This window comes from Acipenser ruthenus, chromosome 3 (assembly GCF_902713425.1).
Source record: "Acipenser ruthenus chromosome 3, fAciRut3.2 maternal haplotype, whole genome shotgun sequence".
In the NCBI taxonomy this organism is placed as follows: Eukaryota; Metazoa; Chordata; class Actinopteri; order Acipenseriformes; family Acipenseridae; genus Acipenser; species Acipenser ruthenus.
Window position 1 is genome coordinate 82,880,594 of NC_081191.1, and position 17,157 is coordinate 82,897,750.

Consider the following 17,157-nt stretch of genomic DNA (forward strand, 5'->3'; position numbering starts at 1 on the left):
TTATTATTATTATTATTATTATTATTATTATTATTATTATTATTATTAAAATAATAATAATAATAATAATAATAATAATAATAATAATAATAATAATAATAATAATAATAATAGGCTAAAATACTTAATAATTAGACACAATGCATATCAGGATTAATTTATGTTGCCACAGACCAGAATAGTAAAATATCCCTTTCCATGGGAAATGGTTGTGCAATTACAGTGAGTCAGTCAGTTAAAAAAAAAAACAAAAAAAAAATCCACCATTTTACACACTTAGAAATAATACTGTAGATAAAGCATCAAACAAATTCGATAATTTTAGATTGGTGGACAACCATTAATGTATATCAAAGCAAGTAATGGCATGGCAAGTAATGTATATTTATAACACAGAATCGTCTAAGATTGCTGTGCAAGTAGTTTATAAAGCAAAGTATGCCTCAGCATGTCAGCTCCAGCAGCAGAACATATATGAAAAAAGAGCAGCTGAGCAGCTCAAGTTAAAAATCAGAAACCTGATGTGTTAGGTTAGCACTGGCTTAGTCCAGATAGCAACACATCACAGGAAATGTAGATTTCATTATAACAAACTTGTGCAAATTATATCTCTTTATATTTTTTTCAGTGGCGCTACTTTTGTCAAACTCTCTTCTACTCCCATTGTAAATTGGTTTGGAGAATTAATATCTTGCATTGGCGCCCAACCAGTTAATACATATTTGGATTTTAATACAGACATTTTTTTTTAAATGATTATCAGATCATGTTTGTGATATGTAATTGTTGTAATAATCTACCCAAAATCATTCAGTATACCAATCTTTTAAATAAAAATTGAACTGAGGAAGACCAGTGTTTCAATAAAAGCATTAACAATTTTTAAACAGACTGAAGGTATTTATTAAAATGAATACATATTTAATTGTATTGAATTTAACATTTTTTGTATTTTAGTTTTATATTGTATATAATTTGAGCAGATTTCTTGATTAACAAAAAAGATATATTCATAAACTACTTAAACCCCCAATACAGCACACACATATGGTGCCACAAGCAGTGTTGTGCTCTGGGATATAAGGTGATCAACTTTACTGGCTGGGTTGGCTCAGTGCTCCTTAAGCTAGATTCACACAAATCCCCAAATCAAACTCATAAGAGCAGTCAATTAATGCACACCTCTGGAGGCCTGGCTGAAAATCTATTTCAGTCCAGAAGTAGGATGAAACTTAGCTACAACATTATTTGGCAAACATGGGGGAAGACCAGGGAAACGGACTGATCAAGACTGAGGAACATTCCTGGAGCTTTTAGGAGAAGTTCATAAAGCACCTTCGTAATCTATACATTTACAATGCATCAATACTGATCTTTAACATCAGGTTTAGAAAGAAAAATACAGATGTGTATAAGCCTGAGAAGATTTGATATTAATTTCCTTATTGGCAGTAGAAAGCATTTAAGTGTGGCTAAAGTAGACCCTTTGTGAAAAGTGTTAACCTACTTTCAAAGATGTTTTCAGAACACACTCGTGAAAGGGCTCTATGGCATCAGATACACTGAGTATGGAACTGTGTGGAATTACAGCATACAGCACTCCCTTGTGGTCAGTAACTTTAATACAAACCCCATTTCATACACCGTTCAAAGAGTAGAAATGCACTTCAATGCCTTTGCAGCACAATAGTCTGAAAAAGTGGTCTCAATTAAAACTTCCTGTTTAAGTAATGAAGAAAGAGGTTTGTCGGTAACTTACATCCCCCACAACTGTACATTCAAAATGATTAGTATTATGAAAACACTGATGAACAGGACATATATGAACAGTAAGTACAGAATAGTATCGATTAACAAATGGTATTTAAATGTTTCATCACAATTTGATAAGCAAAACATAAGTGTGACATATAGATGGAGGTTTGTATAGACAAGAAACCTCCCTATATCCCCAAGAATCTGCTACTCTCAAAAACATATGTTAAATGAAGTTAATTCCAAGTGTCATCACAATTGGATAAGTAGTTCACCAGATATGTGCAAAAATGTACATGTGACACCCACAACCTTCTATATCCTGCAAATCTGATATTCTCTATAATGTTAATACCAGTTTTCATGACAGTTGGATCAGTGGTTCCCCAGATATATGGAAAAATGTGAAGAATAATACAGAGATAAAAACACAGAAAAAAATAATGGGGTCCAATTTAAACAGCGATGGCAAATTATGCCAAACCAGTCTGTAACTCTTGTTATTACTGTAACTCACCTGGAAGACTTCAGGAGAAACAGCCTCCGCCCAAGCGTCTGTGATTTTGAGGCGGTCATAGGCATTCATCAGAGCCTCGATAGTCCTGGGAGAAGGACAGCAGCATTTCAGTAACTAAAAGCACACATCTGAAGGTCATACTCTTCTTCTTCTTCTTCTTCTTCTTCTTCTTCTTCTTCTTCTTCTTCTTCTTCTTCTTCTTCTTCTTCTTCTTCTTCTTCTTCTTCTTCTTTATTTATTTATTTGGAAGAAGCCTTTATCCAAGACGACTCACAGGTGTTACAGGGCAGTTCAAGGTTACAATGCAAAATCAATATTTAAATACAGTATAGTTTACAGCATGCAAATTATACTACTAAGATGCAACAAGTTAGGATTGACAGAGGCACCTTAAATTAGCAACAGCCAGCTAACCACTGTTAATATTGTGCACTGCTTTTCTAAGCCTACTTGGGGTTTTTCTAAGCCTACTTGGGGTTCTATTTGAGCAAGAGTTTATGGTATTCTAATTCCATGTGTTTCTATTGCAGCTTCCCTTCCAACTAAACCCTTTTTCTGGAACTCAAAAACAATCTGCCCTCTCCTATTCATCAATCAGTCAGTCAGTCTGTCACAAGGGAGTGAGGGGTGCTGGAAAACCAACTCTAATGACTTTCACTGTCTTCACTACCAAGAACTGACTCCTTGCTGCCCCTAGTGCCGATCCATCAGCACAATACATTTCTCAATTTTCACCAGTAGTAAGGCGCAGACCTGAATTAGAAATTCTTGCTCAAAAGGGGAAACTGAATATACAATTGATTAGCCAGAATAATATCATTGAGCTCTCCATCCCAAACTGTACTGTATTTTCTTAATTTGAACATCGCTGTGCTCTCACTCAACAACCTGCACTATTCTGGCTAAAACCAAACAGGACCTTCTTGCAAAGGGAAGAGAGCATAACCTCTCTCAATATCCATGCTGTTCATTGAGAAGGCGGTAATGTTTTACATCAGGGGTGAAATTCTGCCGGTACTCACCGGTACTCAGTACCGGGATTTATTTTAATGCCAGTACTGGGTACCAAGACTTATTTTATTTGCTTTTCATCCAACACACATGCATTCCATCCACTCTCACAGTTGTTTATTTTACACAGTCCACTAGCGTTGTATTAGAAAACAGTCTCATCACAGAAACTAAACAATCATTAAAATACTCTCGGAATGAACCAATGGCAATAGATGATCTATTTACCTTAGTTCTTGGCAGCAAGATCATGAGGAGAAGTTATTTAGCAGCTTTGGTGCCAATCATTATTAAACCAATCGGTCAGTCTTATCTGCTATGGATTTATATGATTGGTCAATAATGTTGTCTTTACCCTCCCCTGATCAACTACTAATTCTTTAAGAAATGGAAAGTAAGATGGTTGTTCATTGAATGAATGACATCTGAAGTAAGTTTACTGTTAAAGTCTTGTTTGTGTCCACGCTAGCTGGGTCATTCTGCAATGTTTCTTTGGAGACCTCTACATGGCGAGTAGTTACAGACTGTGGAGGTGGAATCATACATATCATTTTTGGAATGCTACTGTATATATTTGTATTTATACCACAAGTGTGGGTATATCTAGTGTGGGATACATTTTTGTTTACTGGGACTAGTTTTAAATGTGTCTTTGCTTACATTCCAGTCCAGTGGTGTACTGTTGAAATTCAAGATGGAGCTGTGCTTCGCTAGTTCAAAAAATACTGTCACCGGTATGGGTTTTATAACTACTTTAAAATATCTGAAATAATGTCAGACATTCTCCTTGAGAACGAGTTTAGTCAAGAAATGCCAGTTACTGATCTGCCTCTGTAGTCTTTAAATTCTAGTAAATTTTATCCTGGAGAGATGTGCTCCTAGGTTGCAAATTGACTTATGTAAATTATGTAGACTGATGCGCTCAGAAGAGCAAGCTTCCCAATGTAAATGTATTATCAATATATATATTCTTTGTTTTGCGTTCTTCATGCTTTGATTGTTTTCAATAGTTTTCTCTACCAACCTACAGTTGAACAACCGTATATCCTCAGTAATGCGCTTTCTTACTGTCTTGCAGAGCTCAATGTATTCAATCTTTGACTTCAGAGCTGCTGTTTGTTTCATTTCCCTTCATTTCTTCATGAGATCTTTTGTCTCTTGCGTGATCTTCTGGACGCATTTTGTACTCTGTGTTCCAGCGATGTTTTTTGCTGTTTCTGCAATTACTTGCATCACTTCCTCATAGATTTTGTTAACCTCGATTGCTTCATCTTTTTGCAGATCTTGAAGAGCGCTGAATCTATTCTTCAGTTCCAGTTGAAACACCAGGCTTTGCTTCTGGAGCATTTCTACTTTGATTGTGTTGGATTTCGTCATCACGAGTTTTGCTCTCTCCAGTGCTGTGTTTATGTGTATTTTGCATCTTACAAGTCTGTGGTCACTTCCTGTGTTAAAATTGTTTAGTACTGAGACATCTTGTATGGTGTGCTTCTTGTTTCATTTCATTTCAATTTCATTCTTCGCTCGGTTGGGTCCTCTCCGTGTCCATTTCCTGATGGGTTTCTTCTGGAAGAAGGTGTTCATGATGAATAAGTTATTGTTCTCTGCAAATCATTGGGAAAAAACTGATTTTAGCAATCAAACAAGAGGATGGGACTGCCAACAAGAACCGCAAATGACGGGAGTCAAAGACTTTTACAGAAAATTATATCAAAATGAAAAGAGCAACGTAGCAGATGACGAAGACGAGACGGAAAAAATGCAACCCGAGGAAGAAGTGAAAGATGCTATCAAACATATGCAGACAGGAAAGGCACCCGGAGAAGATGGCATTATGATTTCACATCGTGAAAGAAGGAGGTGAAGAACTGACAAAAATACTGTTGCATGTTTTTACAGATTGTATTAAGCAAAAGAAAGTGCCAAACGACTGGAACAACCCATCTGTGATACTTTTACATAAGAAAGGAGATAAAGAAGACCTCAAGAACTACAGACCTATTAGCTTACTTCCTATAGTCTACAAACAAAGAGCACAAACAAAAGTATGCAATGTTATTATAAGAGCGAAAACTGAAATGGCAGTGGGCCGGACATGTAGCAAGAAGACCAGACCATCACTGGACCAAGGAGATACTAGACTGAATCCCAAGAGATATATAGCAACCAGATGCTAACAAGATGCTTGGATATATTATGAGAAGTGTTGAATTTAAATCAAGGGAAGTAATGTTAAAACTTTACAATGCATTAGTAAGACCTCACCTAGAATATTGTGTTCAGTTCTGGTCACCTCGTTACAAAAAGGATATTGCTGCTCTAGAAAGAAGAAAGAAGAGCAACCAGAATTACCAGAATTATTTCGGGTTTAAAAGGCATGTCGTATGCAGACAGACTATTTAATCTATTCAGTCTTGAACAAAGAAGACTACACGGTGATCTGATTCAAGCATTCAAAATCCTAAAAGGTATTGACAATGTCGACCCAGGGGACTTTTTTGACCTGAAAAAAGAAACAAGAAGCCGGGGTCACAAATGGAGATTAGATAAAGGGATATTCAGAACAGAAAATAGGAGGCACTTTTTTACACAGAGAATTGTGAGGGTCTGGAACCAACTCCCCAGTAATGTTGTTGAAGCTGACACCCTGGGATCCTTCAAGAAGCTGCTTGATGAGATTCTGGGATCAATAAGCTATTAACAACCAAACGAGCAAGATGGGCTGAATGGCCTCCTCTCATTTGTAAACTTTCTTATGTTCTTATGTTCTTAAGACCTCAAGGAAGATGGCAAGATGAAATTAGGAAACACGCTGGAGCAACATGGATGAGGGACGCAACAGACAGGCTTTTGTGGAAGAATCTTGGGGAGGCCATCCAGCAGTGGAGGGGACTCCCCCAACACACCCACTTTTTTGCCGGCTAGATTGCAGACGGGAGACTGTGCGTAATGTCACGGTCTGTGCAGACAGAGCATGGACAGCTTTGGTAGATGAACAACAGTTCTGAGCAGAACCAAAATGGAGATGGTGTTGAGAGAAATTCTAATCGCAGAAGAAGTGGATGCAATCGAAGTTCCCTTTGTGCTCCACCAGCTTCATAATTTACAGCATGATCAGAAAAAGTATCGTAGAAACAGTCCATGCTATAAAGAGATAATATAAACGTATGTTTATATTAGACAGTTGTTAGACAGTGCTGTATTTTGATCTGGGACAAAAATAGTTCAAATACTTGCACATATGGTCACATATCTCACTTCAACTACCTGTTATTAAAGCTGATTTATTCTCCTTAATTCAAAGTAGGTTATTCCCTGTCCCTGACAGCCTTTCATCAATAACCAATTACACCTGCTGAAAATAACAGAGCGGTTTAGGTTCATTTCAACCGTTTAGCATTTTTTTTTACATGTTTAAACCTTTAGAATAAATATCTGAACTTTTGAAAAGTATAATAACTGTGTGGAAAAACAGTCAAATCATTTTAATTTGTATTACAAATCATTGATAAGATAATTAAATGACATGACTCAAAGGCGATTCACACCCCTTGACTAGGTGGCAGTAGCACATGGAGTGAGGATTGTATCTGGTTGCCTATGCACTTCTTTGTCAGCCAACGCTCGTCTATTGTTTTGAGCCGCGGCTTCTCCAGCGCAGTACCTCTTGAGAAGCCGCGCGGCTGTGCATACTTTTAAGCCCGTGGATGCGTGACCTGGTGACATCTTTTCCGGCTGAGCTCACGCAGACGATGAATGTGGACAGGTTTTCCGAATTTGGACAGAACGCAGCCTATATTTCGTCATCTTCAACGCTACTCCAAAGTTAACGTTAGCTAAATACTGTCATATTTTTTATATTTTAGCCCGTCCTACAGAAGAGCAACAGCAAACATTTGGTCTTTGTACGTTTAGCTAGTTGACTGAGTAAATGATCTTTAATTTATATTTTCTTTTTTAATCTTTCCGTCACTTTATTAAGGGACATAGTCGTTACAGGGGGCATGTTACAGCACTTTAATGCAGGTGACATTAGCACATAATCTTGCACCGAGATGGCCTAATTATGTATTAATCCATTCAGAATTGTTATTAGAATTATTAACGTTAGATCGGTTATACAACAAAATAATTAACCTTCATATGTCGGTGGTGTGCACACAGATCTCCCAGTGGCCAAGACATAACCTTGCAGACATATGTATATATTTACCTGAATAAATCCCAGTAATTACATTTTCACAAATAAATGACCCCACTCTGCCAATGAGAACTTAAACATATGCGAGTACATAAAATGTTATAAAACTTTATTGACCCTTTTGAATAATAAGATCCTGAGGTCTCTTCTAGCAATGCACTAAGGGGCTCCACAGAAGCAGATCTTGCCATTTATTTCTTTGAGTCAGCAAGCTACTTTTATTATGGAGGCTGTGTGGTCCAGTGGTTAAAGAAACAGGCTTATAACCAGGTCCCCGGTTCAAATCCCACCTCAACCACTGACTTATTGTGTGACCCTGAGCAAGTCACTTAACCTCCTTGTGCTCCGTCTTTCGGGTAATTGTAAGTGACTCTGCAGCTGATGCATAGTTCACACACCCTAGTATCTGTAAGTCGCCTTGGATAAAGGCGTCTTTAACAGTGTTTGTTATTAAGGACTGGGTAGTCCGGTTGATCAGCAAATACCTGTAGCAGTTTTAAACATTCTATTAACAAACATCGAAAACCCATGTATTTCAAAGCGCAAAAAACTTTATTTATATAAAAACATTGAAAAATATAAATTATATACATCCCCCAGTGTTTCTGGACCATAACAACTTTCTATTAACAACTTTCTATTAACAAAAAAGAAAAAAGTGGAACAGTATTTTACATTTTATATACGTAGAAAAAGGTACGCTAAATTAGACTGTTCCTGGGCACACTCCATGGAACAGAAGCCAGAGTGCCCCAAGTCACTGTTGAACCGCTTTAAAACTCCCCGCTGTCCATTGCCGACGTGTCCTGGGGCAAAGTCCTTATACCGTTTCTCGCATTCCCCACACTGCGAGATATGAAATCCGGTCCGGTACTCTTGAACATACTCCTTTGTGAACATATTCCAGTTCACCACACCTGTTTAAATTGTAATAATGTGCTAGTTCTTTACTATATTTACAGTTGTTTCAATACACTTCAGAAGAAAAAAACAACAACACTTAAAGCTTAGCAGAGCACTCCTTATTGGATTATATTAATTAAAACCTCCATTTAAAGTTTAGCAGAGCAATCCTTATTGGATTATCATTAATTTTCCACACACACACACACACACACACAAAACAGTAGGACGTTTCTCCATGATTACATTAGTGCAGGTATAGTACTACCTTACAGTCGTAAGTCGCCCTGGATAAGGGCCTGCTAAGAAATAATAGTAATAGTAATAATAATAATAATAATAATAATAATAATAATAATAATAATAATAATATGTAATGTTTTGTGTACTTTTTCTGAAATATTTACAACCAATGAAGTCTGGGCATCATAGCCCACCTATACTTACCAACTTTGTGTTTGGTTTTAAAAAAGGATTTAAAAAAAGGATTTAAAAAAAAAACATTTTAACAATGACATTGCGCCTGTTCCAAACATAAAAAACGTCTATCACACTTATCATGTGATCGGGCTGTAGCGTATAAGGATGACGTCTGTTACGAGTTGCGCACGCAGCACTACCTTGCGTGAGCTACCCTGTGAGAGCTACGCTGTGGGATCCTTCGTTTTGCAGCTACACCCCTGTCGACTCAGTGGGTCTCTAGGATGACGACTATCAACTATCCAGGCAGCCAGAGCTTGTGTCGTTTCAGACCTGTTGGAGCTCAGCGCCTCTATCGCCCAGCCGTCCTTCATTAACAATGTATGTATATTAGTTTAAATCTGTACCATAGCAGTACATTTACCACCCTAGTCTATGTCTAAGTCTTAACTAAATTAAACTAAATAAAATAGTACTCAATTAAATAAATTACCTGTTAGTTTAAAGTTTATACAAAAAACGGCCCAACATAACCAACACAGTATTAGTTGTAGTACCGCTGCTAATTTACACTAATGCATGGCACTGTATTTTATGTATTATATTAAAAGACTTGCTTCGGCTAACTTCAGATTACATGCAAATAAACATTTTCATTTATTGTCAAAGTAAAGTTGCCTGTAAAACGTTAGGTGCCATTAATAAATCCTTGCAAAAAATACCATTAATACCAAGTGTTACTTTGAGTTGTCTTTCACTACAATTGCATAGCGCAAATGGGTTTGATTAATTAATTAATTAATCGTCCAGATGGGGTGAATTAAAAGAAAATGCCAAAATTAAAACCCCTATATATATATATATATATATATATATATATATATATATATATATATATATATATATATACAGTGCCGTGAAAAAGTATTTGCCCCGTCTGATTTTCTGCATTTTTGCACATTTTTCACATTGTATTTGGTTAAAAATTTTTGTGGGTTGTAGTAGTATATAGAAGGAGTCTGAGAGAAAAAATGACACCAAAGTTTGGTGCTTCTTTCTTTTGTTTGGTGTGCAAGGTAATCAAACATGCAATCTTCAGGTGTGAAAAAGTTATTGCCCCCCCCCCAGTTAACTCAACCCAATTAAAGGGATAATTAGGGTCAGCTGTTTGAGTACTTTGGTTAACAACCAGGCCTGATTTGGGGCAACCCTGCCCAATATAAATCTGACTAACTTTGGCCCTTACCATCAGAGTGAAGTTGTCAGCACACATAGAGGCACATCATGCCACAAACAAAAGAAATTCCTGAAAACCTCTGGAAAAAAGTTGTTGATGCCTATCAGTCTGGAAAGGTTTACAAAGCCATTTCTAAGGCTCTGGGGCTCCACTGAACCACAGTCGGAGCCATATTGTCCAAATGGAGAAAGTTTGGGACAGTAGTGAATCTTCCCAGGAGTGGCCGTCCTGCCAAAATCTCTTCAAGAGCAAGGCGTAAAATTGTCCAGGAAGTCGCAAAGAACCCTAGAACAACATCCAGGGATGTCAGTGTACATGACTCCACCATCAGAAAGACACTGGGCAAAAATGGGATTCATGGCAGAGTAGCAAGGCAGAAACCATTGCTCACTAAGAAGAACATGAATGCTCGTCTCAAGTTTGCCAAAAAGCACCTGGATGATCCTCAAGAGTTCTGGAACAATGTTCTATGGACAGATGAGTCAAAAGTGGAACTTTTTGGCCGACATGGGCCCCGTTATGTCTGGCGAAAACCAAACGCTGCATTCCACAGTAAGAACCTCATACCAACGGTCAAGCATGGTGGTGGTAGTGTCATGGTTTGGGGATGCTTTGCTGCATCAGGACTTGGACGCCTTGCCATCATTGAAGGAACCATGAATTCCGCTCTGTATCAGAGAATTCTACAGGAGAATGTCAGGCCATCCATCCGTGAGCTGAAGCTGAAGCGCAGCTGGGTCATTCAGCAAGACAATGATCCGAAACACACAAGCAAGTCTACATCAGAATGGTTGAAGAACAAGAAATTTAAAGTTTTGGAATGGCCTAGTCAAAGTCCAGACCTAAACCCCATTTAGATGTTGTGGCGGGACCTGAAACGAGCAGTTCATGCTCGAAAACCCACAAATGTCACTGAGTTGAAGCAGTTCTGCATGGAGGAGTGGGCCAAAATTCCTCCACGGCACTGTGAGAGAATAATCAATAACTACAGGAAGCGTTTGGTTGCAGTTATTGCTGCTAAAGTTGGCGTAACCAGTTATTGAGTCTAAGGGGGCGATCACTTTTTCACACGGGGGCATTGGGTTTTGCATAACTTTCTTTAATAAATAAATGAAATATGTATCAAATGTTTGTGTTATTTGTTCACTCAGGGTCCCTTTTATCTAATATTAGGTTTTGGCTGAAGATCTGATAACATTCAGTGTCAAAAATATGCAAAAATGCAGAAAATCAGACGGGGCAAATACTTTTTCACGGCACTGTATATATATATATATAGTTAACCAGTAACATGGTTGACATATTTAACAATTTGGCCTTTATGTCCCACGAGGTCAACAAAATGGGAGCACATGTTATGCTTCTGGTTAAAGGGCTTCATGGGTTTTATAAAATTATATATTTTTTGAAAAATGTAAGTTTTCTGATTTACTTCATGTAACATGGTTGACACTTTTAAAGTACCTTACCTTAGCTTTTTTTTACCCAAGACAAGTTTGCATTAAAAAATAAATGAAAAATTGCTTAGACATGTTTGCATGTGATCTGTGGGATAATCCATTATTTTTCCGGGGGAGTTATCCTCAATAACAAGGTTGATAGTGGATTGTGGGACAGTATTAAATATCTTAATTTATGTTAATAAATATGGATTGATTGTGTAAATGTATAGTTGAGAAACAATGTACTGCCTTGTTTTCTGTAATAATGATAACATTTTATAAATTAGGATTTAGTGTTTTTTTTCTTAATGGATTTAGTAAAAAGATGAATAGGGACATCGCTAAATGCGGCATTCTGCTTAAACAAAATAAGAATGATTTTCACATGAAATGCTTTATAGTGTATTTTTTACAAAGCATGTCAGTATGAATTACATAATAATTTATTATGCATCAATTAGTTTGAGTAAAATCGGTTGTTTTATCCAAAATATGGCCCAGGGACACAAAAGGCACTATTGGAAGAATGACTCAGCTACGTAAAGTTGTGTCGTGTTAAATGAAACTCTTCTTAAGTCCAGTTGGTTAATGATTCAGAAGCTGGTTGACCATTCTGCGAGAGAAATGACACTTGTAGTAATTAATTATACAGTCTAGCTGGAACTTTTTATTTACAGTGTGATATTTTTTCCAAATTACGAGCAGCTGTTAAACAACATTGTAATTACTATTGTTAATCTTAATGTAACATTTAAAAGAATATTTTCATTTCTATATCTCAAAGCATTTGATTATGGTAAATCTTTATTTCACTTCTCCAATGTTGATAAAGGCTGTAAACACACCCACTGTTTTCTCCCTTTCTTTTTTTATTTATTTATTAGCAGACGCCCTTATCCAGGGCGACTTACAATTGTTACAAGATATTACGTTATTTTTACATACAATTACCCATTTATTCAGTTGGGTTTTTACTGGAGCAATCTAGGTAAAGTACCTTGCTCAAGGGTACAGCAGCAGTGTCCCCCACCTGGGATTGAACCCACGACCCTCCGGTCAAGAGTCCAGAGCCTTAACCACTACTCCACACTGCTGCCCTTAATAAACTAAACATGTTGCATTTTAAGTTAAGTATTTTACCTGCTGACTAGCAAATCTGTTTTTTTAAAAAAAAAAGTCTTATGAAAGTGTGTGGCGACAATGATCATACCATGATGAAAAATCAATTGTAATATTACAGTACATTACTGAGTGATACATGCAGAGGGTACAAAGCTTTCAGTATTTTCAGCTTCTTTGTTTATTGTCTACCGATATCTATACATTTTATATTTAGTATTGGCACTGAAATTGGCTAAATGTTTGTAATGTTTACACCCGGCTGCGCATGAGTACCTACACTTTTTTGTTGAGAATTTCACCCCTGCTTTACATTGTGTCTCTAGTTACTGTGTATTTACATAGTAGCTGCTTAGTAATGTGTACTTACACATAATTACAATGTTATTATGCGTAGTTGCAATGTACTTAATTTAGTAATTTTCTTTGCACGATATAATCCAACCGTAACTCTTTTCTGATACAATTGTGTGCTTACATATATCGTGCAAAAAGATGTATACATTAAGTACATTGTAACTATGCATAATAACATTGTAAAGTGCTACCAAGAACACTTTTTAAAACTAGCTAGGTGCAGCTGAAACTCAGCTTTACTCCTGGCTCCTCTCATATCTTCACCTAAAGGCAGTTGTACTGTACTTTGGAACACATGCTTTTTGTGGCACCCCAATGTTTTTACTCCATAGCTAATTTACCCCACACTGGGCTGCTGTGAGCTCTCCTACAATTAAAGCCAACTTTGGTTTCAAGAGTTTAGATTGGGGCCCTAAAACATCCCTTCCAGTGGGATTTGTGTTTGAGTTTCAGCTGGTGCTTTGAAAAGGAAGCTGTCGAGTATGCCCTGCCTTGCATTGCAGGCCCTGTTTGGCAATGAGGAGAGAGAAAAAAAAACAACCTTGAACGTGGGAAATAATTAAACACTCAGAGAGAACTGAGCAGATTGGACCTCCCTTTGGGGGATTTGCAGGGAAAATCAGCAATTAACACTAATTAATCTCTTATTAACACTGCCTAATTAGGAGCGAGATAATTTATTTGAAACACGCATGTGTGTTTGGAGAGAAGGATGCCGCTTTCCGTTTTTTTGGAACGGGGATGATATTCGCACCCATCTGTGAAGGGATGCTCTGCCTAGAAGATGAGCAAACTTCTGAATCCATGAAAACCTAGGTGTAGGACACAGCTGTAAAGTGTGGGTGGGGGGCAGAGTGTGAGGAAATCAGTCATGGAGGCAACTGGATCTGATTTTAGATCTGCATCGACAGGCTTTTTAGTGAAGCACAGAGCTCAGGAGTGTTAAGCTCACTGCAGGTGTGCCATCTTTGAGGCTGGCATTGGTCAGGGGGCCTCCATAGAATATCTGGTACTGCACCAAGTGTCTATGGCTCAGTAGCAAACTCTCAACCAATCTCAGCCAATGCCCCAGCATGGTGTTAAGGGGCATTGCTGCCTAAGATGCCAATCTTTGGATGAGGTGTTTAAGATCTTGTCTACCCTGTCGATATCAGAGATCTCTCGTTCTAAGAACAGCAGGGTGTTCTGGATAAATTCTAACACAGGTCTCAAAATAAGACAACCCCCTAATAAAATATCTTCTAACATATTTTCTTGCTGTACCCATCTCTTTAATCCTGATCCAAAAAATTGTATCCATGGATTGTTACTCCCATTTTTTTCCCCAATGAGCGAAACATTTACATTTCAGTTAGTGCCTTCTTCGATGTAAATAAATAAATAAATGATAAAAAAGCGCTGTGAACCACACAATAATGTGTTAAACAGCACTCCTTGTGTATTTGTTTTTCATTGTATCCTATTTGGATTTGTTGTTATATGGTTTTGTGATTTGTTCATTGCAACTCCCCTAATCAGATATAGTGTGTGTATTTGCGAGGCTGTAAAAACCTGTAGTGCACTCACCTTGGGCAGTGCCTCGGGCCAGATGTGAATGGCGCCGTAGTTGAGAAGGGAGTGGACAATGAGCTCTGGCTGGTCCTCCAGCTTTAAGGCTACCCCCTTAAGGATGTTGTGCATGGGCGTGTTGCTGCTGTAGCTCATGATATTCACGCTGGACCCTTTCTGCAGCAGCAGCTCTACCACTTTGGGGTTGGCGTTCTTGCAGGCCATGTGCAGAGGGGTCTGCTTGTCTTGGTCACTGGTGAAGATGTTGACCCCAGCCTCGACCAGCCACTCGCAGACATGGGAGTAGCTCCTCTGCATTGTGTGGCTGCGAGCATCACTTTTCATCTCAAGTACCAATGTTTCCAGCAGTGACCACCAGGTGTACCAGTAACTGTACAATCTTAAACTGCTGTTGTAAAACCGAGACTTACCCCATTACAACCAGGTTTGTGTCTGTACTCACTTGTTTGTTGTCTCATTCCGCTGAATGGTTAATCTGTGCAGCTGATGACTGCAATGAATGCAGCATGTTTATATTTAAGATTTTGCAAGTGTTGTGTATGGAATTGGTGACCGTACCTTTTAATTATGTCCAGTTGTAATATGGAGACGGCATGCTGCAGCTCCCATGCTCAGCTAGTGAAGTCCTGATCTGACAGCATGTAACAGACAACTCTTATGATTTACATACCGTTTATTCTTCAGTTAAAAAAAAAACAAGTTTAAATTGCAGTGAGTTCATTCTGCTATATTTACGATATTAACTACATCACAGCAAGAACATTGTCATATATTTTCATTAGCACAATCTGAGACCTAAATTTAGTAAATTGCGTTTTTTTTTTGTCTTGTTTACTGCAATCAAGTAAGCTGCCGTACATAGTACACGTCCGAATTACAGTCCCAAGTATTTCTGGGTGTTCTGCTTTCACGTTTTTTTAAACGGTCAGTTTGAGAAATACTTTGTTTTCCCTGCAACAGCTCACCCTGCATTAGTACAAAACTCACACACGCTACCTACTGTTTTACATAAGTGCTCTTAAATTATTGGGCCTGCTTCTTTGGCTGAAGAGATATTATCAGCTCATCATTTAACCATGGAATCTTGTGCAATTAAATCATACTTAAACACCTGACGGTAAACAATGTAACTAAATCTATTATATCTGGGATGCAAGACGCAACAGATGAAAAAAACTCATTCGTGTAGACTCAAAACTTTCTGCTGGTGTTAATATACTTTTACAAGCATTTTTTATTCGATCAAATTGTTACCGTCCTTCTCGCACTTCAGTTTATTAAAACACGTGATATGCTTTTTTTTTTATACAGACCGACGCCATGTCGCATTTGTAAATGTTGACACTTGCTTTTAAAGGGAAATGCAGCATTTTTGTGCCTAACCCCTAAAAACAGTTGTCAAAATGTTTTATTTATTTATTTATTGTTGTATTTGTATCATAATTTATCATTTCTCTGTGATTCAGTGATACAGATTGATACACGATGGTGCGACTGAAGGAGCATTGTGTTTTGAGGAATCATATTGTCATAAAAGAACTGTCGGTGCGTACCAGTGGCAAGCCAGTCGCATTACACAGTAAAGGTAAGCGTACCACAGGTTGAAAACCACTGACCTAGGGAATTTGTCTTATCAGATCGAACGATTTGTAAACAAGTACAATGAAATTGTGAAATTATATAAATTTCTGCCACATACTGTAAAAAAGGCCAATTTCCAGACATCCATTAATGCAGTCCTGTGTTTGTTTAAGTCCTCTAAGACTGAGCTGTTATTTGGAACTCCCTGTGTTGAGAGGTTTAGGTTTTGTTTATTTTTTTGTTTGGTTTTTTTGCATGTCTGAGTAGCCTATTTTACTGCAGTAGTCCCTCCACTGGGCAGTTCACCACCTTAGTGTTTAATGCCTGTTTGTCAATATTTGATATTCTGGCAACCTTACAATGTTACTCAACCCACACAGAGGATCTGCTTCAAGGAGCCTGCAGGAGCAGTTCGGTTTCACTTTCTGACAAGTTTGCAGGTAATAAGAACGGATATGAATATTAGCAAAGCTCAGCTGGGTTTCGAGAACTATATCTGACCCAACATCCCTATGCCTTAGCAGCAGGGCTACTAGAAAAGCTTTCCAGGTCCCCATTAATATACACATATATATTGTATTCTGCATGACACTAAAACAGTTACCGGCACATGTATCAGTCTGAAAGCTGTGATATAAAAGCATTGGAAGAGTTAGAGCAGAGAAAATGTGTTCTCTCTGGAGCCCTGCTTGCTCAGGTTAATTTATTATACCATGTATATGGAAATCAAATTAAGTTTGTATTGAGCACTGTTCTATGTTTGCCAGATATTGATGATGATTATGATTATGATTATGATTATTATTACCACATGGCTATGACATCATAGACTAACTTACTTACCTGATCTATTAATATTACTACACCTAAATAGTAACAATTATCTAAACAGTGTTTCTGCAGGTAAAAATGTCAACATACAACTAAAACAGCATTTAAATAACCCAACAAACAATGTTTTTTCATCTCTGTAACTAAGAATTACAGTAAAAATGGCAAATATATGGTATTTAGTTAGAGAACAGAACAAAGAAAACTCTGAGGT